Genomic DNA, 19,617 nt, shown 5'->3' on the forward strand with positions numbered 1-19,617 from the left:
GTGAAATTAAGTAAATGCTTTATTGGAATCAGTGTGTCATGTAGGATCTTTAGTTAGGTAGCTGTTTATCTCCCTAAATAGTCTCCCATCCTTCCAACCTCTCTGTCTATGCGCAGGGATATCTGGAATGATGTACACCAAGTGTTAATGTTGGTTATTTCTTCTTGGTGGAATTTCATGGTGATTCATTCTTTCTTCTTTGTGTCTTAAAAGGTAATTCTAAATTTAATTTAATTTTATTTTTTTTCAGTGTTCCAAAATTCTTTGTTTATTTACCATACCCAGTGCAATACGTGCCCTCCATAGTACCCACACCAGGCTCACCCAAACCCCCAACACCCTCCCCTCCAAAATCCTCAGATTGTTTCTCAGAGTCCAGAGTCTCCCACAGTTCGTCTCCCCCACAATATCCCCCATCTCACTTCTCCTCTCCATCTCCCAATGTCCTCCATGTTACTCCTTATCCTCCACAGGTAAGTAACACCATATGATAATTGATTCTCTCTGCTTGACTTATTTCACTCAGCATAATCTCTTCCAGTCCCCTCCATGTTGATACAAAAGTTGGGTATTCATCCTTTCTGATGGAGGCATAATACTCCACAGTATATATGGACCACATCTACTTTATCCATTCATTTGTTGAAGGGCATCTTGGTTTTTTACACAGTTTGATGACTGTGGCCACTGCTGCTATGAACATTGGGGTACAGATGGCCCTTCCTTTCACTACATCTGTATCTTTGGGGTAAATACCCAGTAGTGCAATTGCAGGGCCATAGGGAAGCTCTATTTTCAATTTCTTAAAGAATCTCTACACTGTTTTCCAAGGTGGCTGCACCAACTTGTATTCCCACCAACAGTGTAAGAGGATTCCCCTTTCTCCACCTCCTCTCTAACACTTGTTTCCTGTCTTGCTGATTTTGGCCATTCTAACTAGTGTAAGGTGGTATCTCAATGTGGTTTTGATTCGAATCTCCCTGATAGCTAATGGTGATGAACATTTTTTCATGTGTCTGTTAGCCATTTGTATGTCTTCTTTGGAGAATTGTCTGTCCATGTCTTCTGCCCATTTTTTGACGTGATTATCTGGTTTGTGTATGTTGAGTTTGAGAAGTTCTTTATAGAACTTGGATATCAGCCCTTTGTCTGTAGTGTCATTTGCAAATATCTTCTCCCATTCCGTGGGTTACCTCTAAAATGTATTTTTAAAAAGTCGTTTTATTATGGGCATAGATCATTCGATAAGAAATGAAGTTATTATGTTCTGAAACTCTATGTTTACTTAAGGTTTATATTGTAGTAAATCACTTTTTGATGGTGTCCTGAAATCAAAATTAGTACTCGATTGTAACTGGTTATTGTAAGCTTGCTGTGTGCCAAGTGCTCTGCAAAAGGCCTTTGTAAACAAGGCATTTTCTTTAAAACATATCCCTTCATGAGCATCTTCCCATTTTCCTTTTTTTTAATTTTTTAATTTTTTTAAAATAAACGTATAATGTATTTTTGTCCCCAGGGGTACAGATCTGTGAATCGCCAGGTTTACACACTTCACAGAACTCACCATAGCACACACCCTCCCCAATGTCCATGACCCACCTCCCTCTCCCGACCCCCTCCCCCCAGCAACCCTCAGTTTGTTTTGTGAGATTAAGAGTCACTTATGGTTTGTCTCCCTCCAAATCCAATCTTGTTTCATTTATTCTTCTCCTATCCCCTTAACACCCCCCCCATTTTCCTTTTTTAAGAGAGAGAAAAGAGAGAAAGCATGAGCAGGACAGAGGGAGAGAGATAGAGAGAAAATCTTAAGCAGGCTCAACCAACTGAGCTACCCAGGTGCCCTGAGCATGCTCCCATTTTAAAGATGAGGAAATCAAAGCGCATCCATGCTGAGTGATGACATCATACACTTCTAAGCAACCGAGAGCTCCAACCCAATGCTCATTCAGCAGTTTGGACCAAAACCCCACTCTGTGCCACATGGTATTTATTCTCCATTATATCACAATTCTTAGACTTCCTCCTGAAGACAATTTTGATGAAAAATTTCCTCTTTAGATGGTTAAAGAAAAGTATATGGCAACATTCCACACTGATTCAGAGACTCTAACTCATAAACCATCCAAAAATAGTGCTTCTCTCTGGCTTTCCTTTCTTTTCTTTGAAGATGAAATAGTTACTGATTTTGCATATACCCTGCAGATTTATTTTATTTAAAAAATAAAATATACTGAAATTGGAACAAGGGTGTTTGTTTATGATTCTTTCAGCTGCGTATTTCTCCCTTGTGTATTTTCTGGATGTGGCTGTATTGCACAATCTCTAAAAAAATTTTTTTTGTTTTGTTTTGTTTTTGTTTTTTGTTTTTTGTTTTGTTTTTAAAGAAAGCTTCTAAACACAAGCATGACCTTGCAGTTTGCTTCACTCAACAAATTAAATTCTGATCTGTGGTAAATTGTAAAACAAAGATGCTTAACCATATTTCTATTAATGTGTATAGAATTGTGCATTATGTACCTATTGCTATGTATCAAATCAGCCCCAAAGTTAGCACCTTCAAAGAACAAAAGCATATTATTCCACAGATGCGGGGTCAGGAATCCGGGCATAACTTAGCTGAGTGTTTCTGGCTCCCTCTCTCTCACAAAGTCAGAATCAGTGTGTTGACTGAGAGAGCCATCACCGTGCTCAAATGGGGCAGGGCTGCCTGCACATTCATCCATGTGGCAGCTGACCAGTCTCAGATCTTTGCTGGCTGTAGATCAGAATCATGGATTACTTCATCACATGGACTTTCCAATAGGTCTGTTCACAACAGGGCAGTTTCCCTCTCCCAGAAAGAGGGATCTCAGAGACAGGAAGAGAGATCCAAGATGGAAACCACTGTCTTTTTTAATGACCTAATTTTGGAGGTTACATTCAAATGCTTCTACTTTATTACATTCATTAGAAGTCAGTCACTAACTCCAGCCCTCACTCAATGTGGGGAGGGGACTCCTCAAGGGTGTGAGTAGCTGGATGTGGGGTCACTGAGAGACATGCAAGAGGCTGCTTAGAACAGACTGGAAAGCCGTATATCAATATGTTAGCTAGCACTGGCTGCCTCATGTAGCAGATCGGAATTACAGGTTTTTTTTAAATATTATTTTCATTGCTTCTCTGCTTGTCTAGAGTGTCCAAGGCCAAGAAGTAAAAACAGTTGGACACACAGGCTCTGTATTTCAATTCTGCTTTTGTTATTTACCACCTGGGTAAGACATAGCCTTGCTAAGCCTCAGTTTCCCCAATGTCTATTTATTATAGTTTTTATGAAGATCAAGATGATCTATATGTAGGGCGCCTGGGTGGCTCAGGGGGTTAAGCCTCTGCCTTCAGCTCAGGTCATGATCTCAGGGTCCTGGGATTGAGGCCCATATCCGGCTCTCTGCTCAGCAGGGAGCCTGCTTCCTCCTCTCCCTCTCTACCTGCCTCTCTGCCTACTTAGGACCTCTCTCTCTGTGTTAAATAAATAAATAAAATCTTTAAAAAAGGATGATCTATCGATATATAAAGCACATAAACAGTAGCACATTTCATGAGCTTATTCAATATGGGTGTTTATCATTAATGAATGCCTTATTTTTGAAATACAAAAAAGAAGACGGGTCGAAGTTGTGCTAATACAAAAAAGAGTTATCCCATTTAAGTTTACACTTATATTTTCACTGGCAGGGGAGGACTAGGAACACATAACACACAGGAAAAATGAGACCGTGATATATGCAAATGCTAAATTATGTAGATCAGACCATAAATGAAGACGTTAGAAATAAAGAGAAAATGGGAGACGGAGCAATCATTGGGAAAGATGCATTTCAGGGGAGGGAGGGCAAGCTGAGGACAGGCTGAAGAGCAGTATTAGAGGATCTGAAATTCTGGTCATTCCTCCTTGCCTGAGTGCATCCTGCAAGTCAGCCGCTGAAGATGCGATATTGAGCAGGGCCAAATGTCTGCCTTCAGAAAACTCACAGTCTCAAAGGCAGGGATGTCAGTGAAGAGATCCCTTCAAGATACTTGGTGTTTTCGGAGGCAGATATAAGCATTTAATCAACAGCCATTTATTAAGCATCTACTCTGTGCCAGACATTATAGGGGATGCCAGAAACCACTGCCCTCAAAAGAGGTCAGTGCACACTGCAGGAGAGGAAAAATGAAACGAGTCATTTTAAGATAGTGTAACAAATGCTAAGATGAGCAAAGAGTCTTTATTTAAAGAGATTGGTGGTTCAGTCCATTAAGTATCTGCCTTGGGCTCAGGTCATGATTTCTGGGTCCTGAGATCAAGCCTCACATTGGGCTTCCTGCTCAGCAGGGAGTCTGCTTCTCTCTCTCTCTCTCCCTCTGACACTCCCCATGCTCCTTCTCTCTCTCTCAAATAAATAAAGAAAATTTAGAGTGCTATGAGAGCCCAGAGAAAAAAATGGCCTAAGTGAGAGACAGCCGTCTGGAAGGTTTAGATCAAGGCCAGGTGAGGGAAAGTTCAAAACCACAGACAGCCGGAAACAGGGTGCATGTCTAAAAATTTGCAGAGAGCAATGACTTAGTGGATGCTCTGTTTAAGGATAAACCTTGCGTTTACTCCAGAGGAAGCAGGAAAAAAGGGTGAGCTCAGCACCCAGGCAGGAGGTGACCTTGACATCAGAGGTGCCATCCTCCCAATGGTGACTTCCCTAAGTGCCAAGGACATCTGGGCTAGAAGTCCACTGGAGCTCATTCTAAGCTCTACAGAACCAGGTGATGCTTCTGTAGACAATGAAACGACTAGTCTCGTGCATCATAGACCAAGGGTTGGAGAGAATGAGACAGAAGAGGGAACTCTTAAAACAAATAAAAACATACCAGGACTCAACTGGGGTCCTCAGAGAAGGTGTGCAAGAAGGTGTGCTCAGGGAAGGAGGTGCCAATAAAAGCAGAAGAGAACCAAAAACAGCATGGGAGAAGTCCCCACTATAGTGGGATGACCATCTAATTTCACTATTCCAGAGTAGGGTGACTTTGGTGTAATCCCTTCAACTTTTTGACCCAAATTGTATACCTGTAAAGTAAGGGTAATCACCAACCTCTATTTCACAGGACCGCTATAGAGATCAAGTGAAACTATCTTTATGAAAGAACAAGGCACTATCTAACTGTAAGTTTCCTGGACTATAATTATTAGAACAGACTGTAATTATTAGTGCCTGGATTCCAGAGTCCAAGCTTGGGTTCAAATATCAGTCTTAGAATTACTAGCTCTGTGATTTTTGGCCAGTTACTTAACTTCTCTGGGTCCCCAGTGTCTTGCCTGTAAAATGAGAAAATAATAGCAGCTACTTCATAAGGGATTTATGAGGTATAAATGATTAATTCATTTAAAATGCTGAAACAATGCAGGGATGGAATCAATTCCCAATAATTATCTGGTATTACTATTATTGGTTCTAGTAGTTGTTTTGTTGTTATTGTTGAAATAGTAGCATCAGTAATATTTCTGCACTATATGACCTTGATTTTTAGAAAATGCTAATGGGGGTAGAAGAGTATCATATGCACGTAAATGACATTTAGTTAGCACCTCAAAGTTGCTTCATGTATTTGATGTTTTTCAAATGTAATAGCAAGTTTGCGGCATTATTCCCATATTAAATATGAGAAAACAGAAACTTGGAGAAGTTACATGAATTTCTCAGGATTACACACCCGGGAAAGTCTGCAAAAGGAGTTGGCCTCAAATGTCCTGATGCTAAATTCAGTATTCGTCCTGATAAGCTGAGCTGTCTGTCTGTGCTGGGGATGCTGTGCTTTAAAAAAAATAATTTTGAGACATCTAACCAGGAATTATCTTTAGGTTCGGCTAAAATCAAACTGTATGATATTAGCAAGTCTTGTTGTTCCTTTAAAATGCTTTTGTTTTCTCTGGTGTTGCCTTTTGGATTTCTCCTCCAAGAAGAAATTTTCAATTAACCATTAGCTTATGTTGCAAACATTTGTTCTTAAATGCACTCATTCATTCTTGTAGGTGATTAAGGATGATGGGTATATAAATATACAAGTACATAAATGACAAGCCAAACCATGTACATATGGTAATTTAATTTTGAGATGAGTACCATGTTTATGCACTCTATCAGGCCTCCTACTTTTGATGAATGTGCAATTTCTTACCCACCATTTTATCACTGCCAATATTTAAGTAAATATCCTAAGTGCAGTGCTAGAGAAAACCTCTATGCCATACAAATAATTTGCAGCTGGGAAAAATAAGCAGTAGGTCCTTTCTAGATTCTAAATCTGGTAAATTGTTGCTCTCACTATATTCATGCCGCATGTTTAGCAGGTGTCCAGTGATTTGAACCATACCACTGTGGGAATTAACATTGATCATAGACAGGAGTATAGACTTAAGAGAATGGTCAATCATTTGCCTGAAAATTGGCAAGAACATTTCAGAAACTATCACAGATTATAGAATTTTAGAGTTATTTAAATAGAGAGAAGGGGACCAAACCCAGATAAGTAGGATTAGCCATAAATCTAAAAAGAGGAAATGCATTCCAGAAAGTAGGAACAAGATGAAAAATAGGATGACTCAGTGCCAGGACCTATGGGAAGTTCTGTTGCTGAAGACAAAATAGCAGAGAGGAGAAAGAGGTGGGCAAAAGCCAGGTTGTAGAGGGTCTTATGTGCCACACAGTGGGGTAGGACTCTACCCTGTGGTCATGGGAGGGTTTAGGCAAGGAATGGCCTGACCAGGTGTGCACTTTAGTTAGATCCCACCAAGGAAAATGTAGAGGAGCTTGAGGGATGGTGTCTTTTTCCCACAGCAGCCTGGAACTCCCAGCATTCTCTGCTCCTCATTCACTGTTAAGTGTAGTGGGGCTTCCCTCTATAGCAGGGAGGCTTAAAGAGTGATTCCAGGAAGTCAGGAACATTCTGGTGCTGCCAAAATCAACACCTCAAATCATCTCTGACCATGAGTAAAGTTGAAATGTTAATAAGTTTCATAGGGCTCACTGCTAAGGGATGGGAACCCTTCTGATATGATGTGAAACCAGAATTGAGAATCTGGGTGGCCATATACTCTCCTAGGGCTTTTTTGCACCTCTCAGGGTGTTGGCTTGAGCTGAGCTATTGTACAACTGTGGGTTCTGCAAACCTGAGCTCATGAGATCTTTTCCACACCTCACCCTGCAATTTCACCTCTCTGGGGTCTCTGGGTCTGAAGTAAAACCGAAAGTGCCAAAGGAACCACAAGAGACCCCTGCTGTCATCTCCTCCCCAGACTTCTCTTGCCAAAATCTACCCTCTTCTTGTATTACACATCTACTTGACAGATATTGGGTTGACTCAGGTTCCGGATGCTGTACTGAAAGAACATTGGGCTTGGAGTCCAGGCACTTGGTTTCAGTTCTGGTTCTGCAGCTTTCTGACCATCTGACCTGTCCTTCCATTTAACATTTGAGCCTTGGCTTTCCCATCTGCAAAATAGGAAATTAGTGAGATGTTGCCTGAGGGAGCTTTAAACTCTCTAATATTCTGTGATGGTGAGAACATCCCTTTACTCCTCACTGTCCTGGATGCTGAAGAGTGATAAAATAAAACAAGCCACAACCCCCATCAACATAGTATAGCCATGGTAATCATAATGGGCCGGTAATCAAATGATGTTGTAGGCAAGGAATGAGTGACATGGAAAATTCTTCAGTTCTACTGTCAAGTGAGAAAAGGGTCTACAGAGAAGTACAGCATGATCTCTATTTTTGTAAAATAAATCTATGTAAAATAAATCTATAGAAAAAATATCCAAAGGACAGTCTATGGTCATCTCTGATCATGAAATTTTCTTTGTTTTTTGTTTGTTTGTTTGTTTGTTTTGATTTTTTTTAACAAGGAAGGTGCAGTATTTCTGGAGTAAAAAAATAAATCTTACAAAATAGTAAGAGTTATTTTCTGGTGCATGATTACAGATCATTGGCCATTCTTATGGGGAGCTAAAGAAGACTTTGCAGATGGTATGACATTTAATCTGAAATGTGTTGGTCAAATAGGAATAGCTTATTTCTTATCAACACTTCCATCCACCAATTGTCCTATTTTTTTTAATGCATCATATAATTTCTCATGAGTAAATATGACTTCCCCCACTAAAGCATACACTACTTGAAGGCAAAAGGTAATTCTTCTGTTTCTACTGTATACTCTCTAAAAAAATAACAAGGATTTGTCCCCCAGAATATAGAGTAAATAAACTTGCACTTATGATGGGGGTTTTGCTGAAGGTAGGGGTGTGATTAACACCTAACTCTGTGGGAACTAGTGCAAAAATCTGCTGTCTCTGGTTTCTCAGTCTTCCAAATCTAAGGTCATGAGTTCACTTCCTGCATCACTTAGCCTCATTCTCTCCTTCTGAGGCTCAACCCAAAATCCCAACAAAATATGGCAGTCACAGTACCGGAGAAGCTGAATAGAGGTGGAAGGATAAACTATCAAAGCACGAGGGACAAAAGATGTGGATGGATGGTCCTCTTCTGTGCGGAAGCAAGGAGTCATTAGGGGAGGGCAGAGGGATGGAAGGAACAGAGGGAGGAGAGAAGAAGGAAGAAACTTCACTTTTTGGACCCAGGCTAAAGCAAAGTGAAATCAGTCTTGGGAAAAGAACAGTTGTCAGCTTCACTGTTGCTCTTTAATTACCTTCTATCTATATGCCAACAATGTCCAAATGTATATCTCCAGGCTGGCCCCATCTCTCAAATTCCAAGCTAGTGTATTCAACTTTGTACTTGATATGTCCACTTGGATACCTAACCAGTCTCTCCAGCTTAACATGTCCCAAACCGAGTTCCTGATCCTTCCTCCCCAAGCCTAGGCGATCTGCAGCTTCCCCATCTCAGTGGATGGCATTCTCATCCTTCTGGCTGCTAAGGCTAGAATCTAAAAATAGGAGTCATCTGTGCCGTCACTCTTTCTCTGTCCAGAAATACTCTTGGTTCTAGCTTTTAAAAATACCAGAATCCAATAATTCCTCACCAACCCCACCTCTGCAACTCTAGTCCAAACCATCATCTTTTGCCTGCATTACTGCAATAATCTCCAAGGCTTCACCCCTTCTTTTTTAACCCCTTTAGTTGATTCTAAGCACAGAAGCCAAGTATCCACTTAAAACATACATTATTTTATGCCACCTTCCTACTAAAAATATTGCCCTGTCTCCCAATTTCAATCAAATAAAAACTCAAAGTTTTTGGTACACAGTGATCTACTAGACCCAATGTGATTTGGTCCCCATTATTTCTCCTGCCTCCTCTCATTCAATTTTTGCCACATGACTTTCCTTACTACTGTTTCGACACAATTATCCACTGCTTATTATTCATCGTTGTGTGTATACATTTTATCTCACTGTTGAGAAACACGAGTAGCTAATATTTGAAATCCCATATTTGCATAACAACTAATAAATTATGTCTACATATAACATTTCCCTTATTCTTATAATAATGTTGTAAACTAAGTATTCCTTTCCCCATTTTATGCACAATAAATCTGACTTTAGAGAGGTTAAGCAACTTGTTGAGGGTCATGTGGCTAGTAATCAAGTGCTTGTATTCAAATATAGATCTATTTTCTCAAATGGGAAAAAGGAGGACTTAATGTTGATTGATTTCTACTAGATTAAGGTCCTTACATTAATAATCTCATTTAAATCTGCTTAATCTATCATTTTCCCTCCTTTTATTATGTTCTCCTCCATTAAATAAGGTGTCTTATACATAGCAGATGATCATAAAATGTTGATAAGCTTCATCATCACCATCATGTCCTTAAAATTTTTATTTTGAGTCTTTGCTTCAGTTAGCATGTGTCATGTTCTATTTATTTCTTCATTCATGCACTGAAGGAATAGACTTATGGGCAGCAAGACTGGGTAGTTCAATTCAGTGGGCAGTAATTGCATTTCTTTTTCTTCTTTCTAAAAATTATTACCTATTTGTTCTCAATATCTGCTCTGTGCCCATTGCCAACGGAGTTCTTGGTTCCCTGAGTTCCTACTAACTCCCTTCCCACCAGCAATACAGTTATTCAGCTTCCCAACTATGTGTTTCCAAGTGGCCTCTCAGTTCTCCTTCATAGAAGTCAGTATGGTCTAACCATTCCCTAAATAGTTCACCTATATCCTTGGGTATAATCCTTTATCTTACTTTGCAGATACTGCTCAGAGCTTGGTCAGTTATCCAGTCAACAAGTGTTCGTATAGTCCCTAATATAGGCCAATTCCTGATAAGATGTGAGGTTGTTTTAGTCTGTTCCTGGCTTATAAATCTTAGCTAGAAGTTACCAAAGAGATTGATTAATTTCCACTTTACAGATATATAAACTAGGTCCCAGATTTTTAAAGGCAGTTTCCAGTTTTTATACCAATTATTTTTATCCCAACAGGTTTTAAGTTTCTTTAAGATTGTGTATCCATTTTTTAGAAATACAACATTAAGCAATTTTAATGTTTCACAGTTTTGTTAATTGAAGATGCCAATTAGAGCTTCTAATTAGCATGAGGTTGTGTTACTACACTAAATTGATTTCGTTTCAGCAGAATTAGAAAAACTTGACATTTTGTTGAACCTATGATTAATAAGAAGACTAAACATAGTTTTTATTTTTCCCATTGTAGCCCCCACAATATGTGTTTCTGGGTGTGTGTGTGTGTGTGTGTGTGTGTGTGTTTTCCTGGGGATTCAAGAAATAGGGTTTGGGAAAACTTGATAAGATGGGAGAATAAGAATGCCAATGTGAAGACCAGAGCTCTTAGTCTTGTAGTCTACTCATATCTCTCCATACATCATTCATTCAACAACCATTCTTTGAGACAAGCTCTGTTATGGCTACTCTTATCCTGTGAGCTGCAGAAGCTCCCAGAGAAGAAGAGAGCTGGGACATGTGGGCTTGTGAGAAGCAAACCATTCAAAGCTGTGGACCAAGCATAATGAAAAGAGGTTTGGAGGAGGTAAGTGAGGTATCTTGTTTTAAAAGAATATACATAGCATCTTAAGGAGTTTGAACTTTGTATGTAGGTAGTAAGAGGCCAAGGAGGGCTCCAAATGAGGAAAATGGCATGGTCACTTCATGGTTTTTAGAAGCAGCAATCTGGAATTTGTATTAGCGTGGAGGAAAAGATCAGAGCAAGGAGACCAAATCAGAGTCGGTCACAGTAATCTAAGCAAGAATGTATGTGGGCAAAAACAGCGGGAAGAGAGAAACAAAAGAGAATCAATATGAGAAATAGTCTAGAGAAGCAGGAAGGAGGAGTTATAAATTGCTGTCAATGTCCCATCAATCAATTTCGCAGTTATTCCCAGCCTCCTTTTTAAGCTTACCATATGCCTTCTCCACTGAGACCCTCTCTAAGTTGATGTCAGCTTATTGGACACAGTAGATACCCAACTCCAAATGAGCCAAATTTTCTTTCTTGGAAACTTTATAGTAAGTTAATGAAGCTTGATTATCTATTCACTGGAAAGTCTTGGAGACTAAGGTTGGCACCACAGAGATTCAAGGGCTAAAGGCCATGTTGGGTTGTGAACAAGTAGTCAAATGTAGTATCTTGGGTGAAGAATACAAAGGACTCATGGCGGGGGGTGGGGGGGGAGCAATGAAGGACCATATTATCCTAGAGATGGAGGAGGGAAGAGAAGGACGGGAGAAAAAAAGAGGGGGACATAGACAGAGACCTGGATAGTACATCATAGTGTCTAAATCATAAGAAACAAAATCATCCTTCCTCAGAAACATGACTTACTTATCCCATACAAAAAAGGTGTTGAGCAGAATGTTATATTTCACTTTAGAGTGGTTCCAGGAGACAGAAGAAAAATCTGGTAAAAAAAGACCTTAGGGAGCACTGGGACACTGCTACCATGAGACCAAATATGAAACAAAGAAGCTGTGGCACCTAAGTGCTTTGGAAATGTGGCAAATCAAAGTATTTGCCTGCTTTTAAAGAAAGCAAGCTTTCCACAGGAACAGCTGGGTAACCACAGCCATTACATTTACATAGTTATTTAGCAGGAGTAAATTGTAATGCCACATTTGAGGGGTTGGAGGTTTTCTAAAGAATGTTTGTGATGGAAGAGTGACAACAAGGCTCATTAAAGAAACAGAGAAATGTATATGCGCTGGCCATTGTTCCAGGTGGACACAGAGTCACAGAAATTAACACGACATTTCCCACAAGGAGAAGCGCACATTCCAGAGAATGTGACAGTATAATGCTAAGTGTTACAGCCAAATTTTGGAGAAGAAGCCTTAAGAATCAAAGTAGGGGTATTTGCATGAGCAAAGTGAGATGGAGAAGTGTTTTCCAAAGAAGAGGTATTGGAGTCTTACAGGAGAAGCAGAAATTGATTGGACAACTAAGGTGGAAGCGTACACAGTAATGGAGTTACCACACATTTCTTCTCAATGGTGTCTCATACATCTAGGCACTGATCTACAACAAAACCTAGGCCTCATGAAAGTAGGCTCTTTTTTTTTTTTTTAATTAATGAGCTGATATTTCTCTCTCTGAACCCCAACCAATCTTTTTTTAAATTTAAATTCAATTAGCCAAAATATAGTAGTACATCTTTCATTTTTTTTTAAAGATTTTATTTGTTTATTTGACAGACAGAGATCACAAGTAGACAGAGAGAGAGGCAGGCAGAGAGAGAGAGAGGGAAGCAGGCTCCCTGCCGAGCAGAGAGCCCGATGCGGGACTCGATCCCAGGACCCCGGGACCATGACCTGAGCCAAAGGCAGCGGCCTAACCCACTGAGCCACCCAGGCGCCCCATCTTTCATTTTTTTAAGTTAATTTACTTATTTTCAGCATAACAGTATTCATTATTTTTTCACCACACCCAGTTTTTTTAATATAATGTTCAATGATTCACTAGTTGGATGGAACACCCAGTGAACCAATCTTAACATATCTGGTATTATGCTTTTATGTTTGTAAACTTTCATGTGTGAGCTTTGAATTCCAACATACCTGCCCGTAAGTTGTAATTCTGACATTTCCTAGGTGTGTCATCTTGAGCAAACTGTTTTATATCCCTGTGCCTCGGTGTTCTAAAACTACCTACTTTCTCGGCTGGTTTTGAGAATTATACCATATAAAGTACATAAAGAGCTTAATGCACTTCTGGTAATACAGAAAATACTTGAAAGAAGTTGTTTAAGAACAAGCTCGTGTTTTATATCCTATTATTCTACGAAATCATCTCAAAAATGTAAATATGTTGACAAATGTGATTCATTCATTTACTACGTCTTTTTTTAAAATACTATAGAAAGTTAAGAAATGAAAATGTTACCTATTATGTCCATTCAAACAAACCACCTAGTCTTCATACCTCTCCAAAACTCCCTTCAAATTTTTAGCCCATATACCTGCTATTTTATTTTATTTTATTTCTTTTTTTTGTTATTTTGTTTTGGTTCTTTGCCTGCAATTTTAAATGCCTGAAATTCTACCATACGTCTAAGTATATGTTATGTGCCTTTTTGGTTAACATTACTTACAGACATTTTCTCTTTTGTTATGTTTTCCCTTTTAATTATTGCTCAAAATTCTGTAATACTGACATATCAAAGTTTATTCAATTTGATCCCTCTTGTTAGCTATTTAAATTATTTACAATCTTACACTGTGAAAAATAATAATGTATTGTTTTTATTTATTCCATAAACATGTACTGAACAACAACTAAGTACAAAATAGTATACTGTCATGTGGCTTTAGGAAGTTTATTCTGGCAGAAGTTCCACTTGCAAGAAGTGTTCAGTCCAGTAGTGTCCAGCTAGGTCAGCAGATAGATAAATACATGCAATAAGAGGAATTCCAGGGGTGCCTGGGTGGCTCAGTGGGTTAAAGCCTTTGCCTTCAGCGCGGGTCCTGGTCTCCGGGTCCTGGGATGGAGCCCTGCCTCAGACTCTCTGCTCTGCTCAGCGGGGAGCCTGCTTCCCTTCCTTTCTCTCTCTGCCTGTCTCTCTGCCTACTTGTGATCTGTCTGTCAAATAAATAAATAAATCTTTTTTAAAAAGAGGAATTCCATGGGTGCTATAAAAGATGCTAAGTTACTCTTCTAGAGCAAGGGATTCTATTTGGGATTCTAATTCAGGATTAGTTGATGTAACACCCAGGGAGATTAAGTTGTAATAGTTAGGGCAGATCATATAAGGTCATGAACTCGGAGTCAGAAACCCTGAACTACTTTCTATGATTGATGGGTTACCATCCATTGAGGCATCATGGGATAATGGTTAGAAGAGAGCAGATCCAACAATAAAAAGTTTGTTAAATAAATCATCGTATGTACAAATAATGGAGTACTGTGAAGCCATTATAATAAGTGGCTGAAGAAGAACTAATGGCTTGAAAGTGATTTATAATGTTGTCCACATAGAAAGGTAAGGTTAAAGCAATACATCCAGAATGATCCCAATTTTGTGTCAGAAACAAAATGTAAAAAAAAAAAAAAAAAAAAAAAAGCTGGAAAATTTTGCTCAGATTTCTTTGTGGTTATTTCAAAGTATAGGGATTATGAATGATATTATTTTCTGCTTTAAGCTTTGCTTTCCTTTTTTCATTTTTAAATTGAGCACTTAATATATCCCTAATAATTCAGCATTTGGATTATTTCCAATTTCCATTTGTATAAGTAATGGTTTAATGAACATCCTTGTGCATAAATATTTGTATGGGTCTCAGTCATGTAAGTGGAATTTGGGGACCAAGTGGTATGTTCACAGGATATATATTACTTTAGTATTTAAATTTTTAGCTTAAAAAAAAGAAAGCATAGGCTCTAGAGTCAGTCTACATATGCTTTAAACTCCACCATTCTCTAGAATATGATCCAAAGCAAGTTACGTTAGTTTTGTATGTCTGCTCCACTTTTTATTTATTTTTATTTTTTAAATATATGAAAGTGTATGTTTTTATTGTGGTAAAATATACATAACATAAAATTTACCATTTTGAGCATTTTGAAGTGTAAAATTAGTGGCATTAAGTTTATCTGTGTTGCTGGGCAACCATAAAGTATATGTTGTGTATCCAATTATAAAATATGACTGAAAATCTTTATGCGTTCATAACTAATACTTATAATACAGTTGAGATATTTGGTTTGGGTTTTTTTTTAATATTTAAACTTTATTTTTTCAGTGTTCCAAGATTCATTGTTTATGCACCACACCCAGTACTCCATGCAATACGTGCCCTCCTTAATAACCACCACAAGGCTCACCCGACCCCCCAACCTGCACCCCTCCAAAACCCTCAGTTTGTTTCTCAGACTCCACAATCTCTCATGGTTCATCCTCCCTGCCCTGACTTCCCCCAACTACCTTCTCCCAATGTCCTCCGTGTTATTCCTTATGCTCCACAAGTAAGTGAAACCATATGATATTTGACTCTCTCTGCTTGACTTATTTCACTCAGCATAATCCCCTCCAGTCACATCCATGTTGATACAAAATTGGATATTCATCCTTTCTGATGGAGGCATAATATTCCATTGTATATATGGACCATATCTTCTTTATCCATTCGTCAGTTGAAGTGCATTTTGGTTCTTTCCACAATTTGGCATCTGTGGCCATTGCTGCTATGAATGCTGGGGTATTCTTTTCACTACATCTGTATCTTTGGGGTAAATACCCAGTAATTCCACTCTTTTTAAAATGAGGACATTAACTGTACCTTCCTCATGGGCTGCTCTGAAGATTGGATGCATTGACTCCTGTAAAGGCTTATAACAGAGCCTAGCCCATAGTGAGTGCTTGTTAATACATGTTAGAAACCATGAATTTTTTATTGTTTTGGATTTTTTTAATTTTTTAATTTTTATTTTTTTATTATGTTATGTTAGTCACCATACAGTACCTCATTAGTTCTTGATGTAGTGACCCAAGATTCATCGTTTGTGTATAACATGCAATTTTTATTGTTGAAAACACAATAAACATCTTCTTATTTTGTTTTCCCTGCATTGTTGTCATTTAAATGTGTTCTGCTATGACAGTATCTTTACTTAATTAATTATCCTTTAATTAATCCATCCCCCGGTTCATCTTTTGCTCTCACAGTTTCTTCCTATTGCCCCTTTAGAAAACACTATTTAAGGATAAAACTCGGGTCATGGGATATGAACTTTTTCTTTCTTCTTTTTTTTTCTGCTTTTGATATGAAAGCTTACTTGTAAATATTCTTTAAACTACCCAACCACTAGTCACAATATATTTTGGCATGAAAGTCAGTTAGAATGTAGTTCTACAGTGTCAAAATCAATTTTGAAAGAACAGTGGGATCCCTCAAGGATTTCAAGCTTCCCTTTTCAAGGAAATATTACAGCTGGAGCAAGCATTTGTTCCCAACTTTTCCCTCTAGAGCCTCACAGAGATATCAGATGAAAGAACAGGAAACAGGTCTTTTTTACAAAGTGGAAGGTGCTCCCGTCAGAAGCAATTACTTATCACCTAAGTAAGCATCCCTTAATTTTTTGGGGGGGGGGGGTTTGTAGAACATAATCCTATCACATGAAATAATCTGTTAAAGCCTTGCTTGCAGAATAAGACTCCTTTAGAATTTGGAAGCATTCTGTGTGGTAGCAGAAAAATGAGTCCTTCCCAGAATTCTTTGCATTTTCCCCCTACATATCTGTAACTGATTAAGAATAGGAATGACTCACAGCAAGGAACTGAGGACTGGAAATCAGGATAGCTAGATTTTAGAGTCCTCCCACTAATCACCTGGATGACCTTGCATTAATAGTTACAATGTAACTTCTCTGCACTTCAATTTCTATCTGTAGAAATGAGGGATAGAATCAGCTGATGTCCAAAGTTTGGTTTGGTCCAAACATTCCAACGCACTTTTCCTTTTTTGTTGTTTCTTTTTAGACTTGGCTCAGAGTTAGGAATGCAGTAAGCAGTCATTAAATATTACAACAGAATTCCCCTTAACACTTAGAGAGGTTGAAATGCATGTGCTAACATTTTCTTCCTTAACACCAACCCATATTTATAAGGTACCTACCCAGTGGGGGTACTGTTACATGGTGAAGACATATTAGGAGCAAAATAGAAACAGTCTCTGTCCTTTGAGGTTTATAGTAGATCAGATAATGACACAAGGGATGATAATTAAGTTTGATGGGTACTGTAACTTCAGGGCTTGTCAGCTTTGAGAGGCTGTAATTTTAAAGTTGGACCAACAGTAGAGGAGATACTGATGTATCAGTTTCCTTAGACAACCCTCCCTGGCCATTCCCAATACACTTAGTTCAGGCTAAGGGTGTGTGTTCCTCCTTGGGGCTCTCATGGCACCCTATGCTTCCTGCCATCTTATCCATTAAAACATTGTGCTGAAAATATATGCACATATGTGTCTGTCCCATCAGACTGCACCAAACTCAAGAAGAAAGGCCATTTCAATTTCATTGTGTGCCTCCATCTACAACCCCTACGTTAGCACACAAGGCATATCTTGATATCTAGCTGTGGCACAGAAAATGTTTGTTGAATAGACATAAGACCTAATCTTTTTATAATTTCAGAGGAGTAGTGACAGGTGGTGAACTCAGGATATAATCAGAGTTCAGTCAGCCCAAGAGTCAATGTCCACCTCCAGCCAACCAGGTACTGTCCTACTTAGAGAATATCCAAATACAGGCAATTCTTTGGTTACATACATTCTCATGTAGTGTTTTCTTCTATGGCCCATGTATTTTAATTTCCTCCCTTAAAAAGTCCCCATTGGAGCATGAAAGCTTAAAGGAATGATGTTGGCCAAGCCCCTTGATCTCCGCAAGAATGTGAACACATATACACACAGAATAACCTGGCATTCCTTCAGCTTTTTCTTTTCAATATTGAGATCTTGTCAACATCTGATCAACAAGTGGCCCCACTCATGTCAGGATACATGTTTCTAACAATCTCTGAAGAAGGACAAGATGAACAAACGTACTCAGACACAACTCCAAGGTATTGGGATCTCTTTGCTGGTGTCCAAAGCAAACAAGCAGTGTTCCGACCAAGTTCTGCGGTTCTGCCACCAGGCAATCTTCTTCCAACCTGATGCGTTCTGCGTTTCCAGCTAGCTTCATGTCTGGGGATCTGCAGGTCTGTCTCCATCTCACACCTCTGCTTCTTCCATTACCTGGCCCTGTTCTAGCTTTCCTCCTTTTACTTCTTCAGTTCTTCCTTGTTCTTGCTAAGCTGGTCTCTTTGTTCTCTCTGAAAACCCGGCTTTCTTCCACCGCCTTGCCTTTGCACAGAATGAACTCTGGCACCAATACTCCCCCACTTCCCAAGCCATCTGCACGTATTTAAATCTTTCCCATTTTCAAGGTCCAAGTCACATAGCAAATGCTCCAAAATGTCTTTTCTGAATGCTTCAGCTTAATTTAGTTTCTCCCTCCTCTGAGCTTTATATGGAACCCTCTATTTATACATATTCTTCTTATAACTTCCTGCCTGGTGTTCTGGGAGTTCACGGACTGGCCTTATCTTCCCTGCTAGCTGCAAGTTCCCCAAAGGATGATTCATTGCTATATTCCCAGCACCCAGTACATAGAAGATGCTCAGCAGACTGGAGACTGTGGCATAAATGGGTAGTCCTCCCCTTGGATTTCTCATTCTTCACAATAATAGATGAATCTGGCATTTGCAAGGAATGAAGGGGAACAGACAGGCTTGGTTGTCATAGAACTGCCCCAGATTGCATCCTTGGCTCTCTATGGTCTGCCCCAAGATAGGCTGATTCTTGGGTGGAAAATGCTCAATTCCAAGGAAACAGTGTAAACAAAGGCCTAGAGAGGTGACCAAGCATTGACTGTTCTGTAAACTGTAGAGTGACTTCAATTTAGAGCCTACAATGGGAGAAGATATATAACTAGAAATGTAGAGAAATCTTCATGGTAGAGACACTTGCCCACCCTGTGAGGGGACTGGAACTTTATCATGCAACCACATGAGGAAAGTTACCAAAGGACAATACACATGTGAGTTCCTGAAAGTTGACCCTGGATGTAGCATAAATAAAAAACTAGAAAGGGCAGGGTGACCAGCTAGAAGATGTTCATTGTGATTCATTGATTATACAATTCTTTTTGATTTACCCTGGGGTAAAAGAAGGAGAAATGGCGAATTTGTACAGTGTACAAACACCTTTTTTACAATTTAAAAAAAAATCTGCAAAAATCAAATGAGCTATGTGTTCACCGAAGCCTTCAAACACCAAGGCAACACGCAAATGTAAGCTACTCATCCCCTCAGGCTAAGAGAAGAATACAGCTTCCAATGAAATACTGTTTCAAGACACATCATATTTATTCATTTTATTCACACAGTGACTTACACCTATTTTTTATGTGAAACATCCATTGTTCTCCAGAACATGAGAAGGAGAAGTGTGCTCGAGAAGCTTGCTGAGTGGATAGAGTGGAGAAAGTTACAGACCATTAAATTCAAAAGAGTATTTTAAAAGATTTTATTTTATTTTATTTGACAGAGAGAGAGAGATCACAAGTAGGCAGAGAGGCAGGCAGAGAGAGAA

This window comes from Neovison vison, chromosome 4 (genome assembly GCF_020171115.1).
Source record: "Neovison vison isolate M4711 chromosome 4, ASM_NN_V1, whole genome shotgun sequence".
Taxonomy (NCBI): Eukaryota; Metazoa; Chordata; class Mammalia; order Carnivora; family Mustelidae; genus Neogale; species Neogale vison.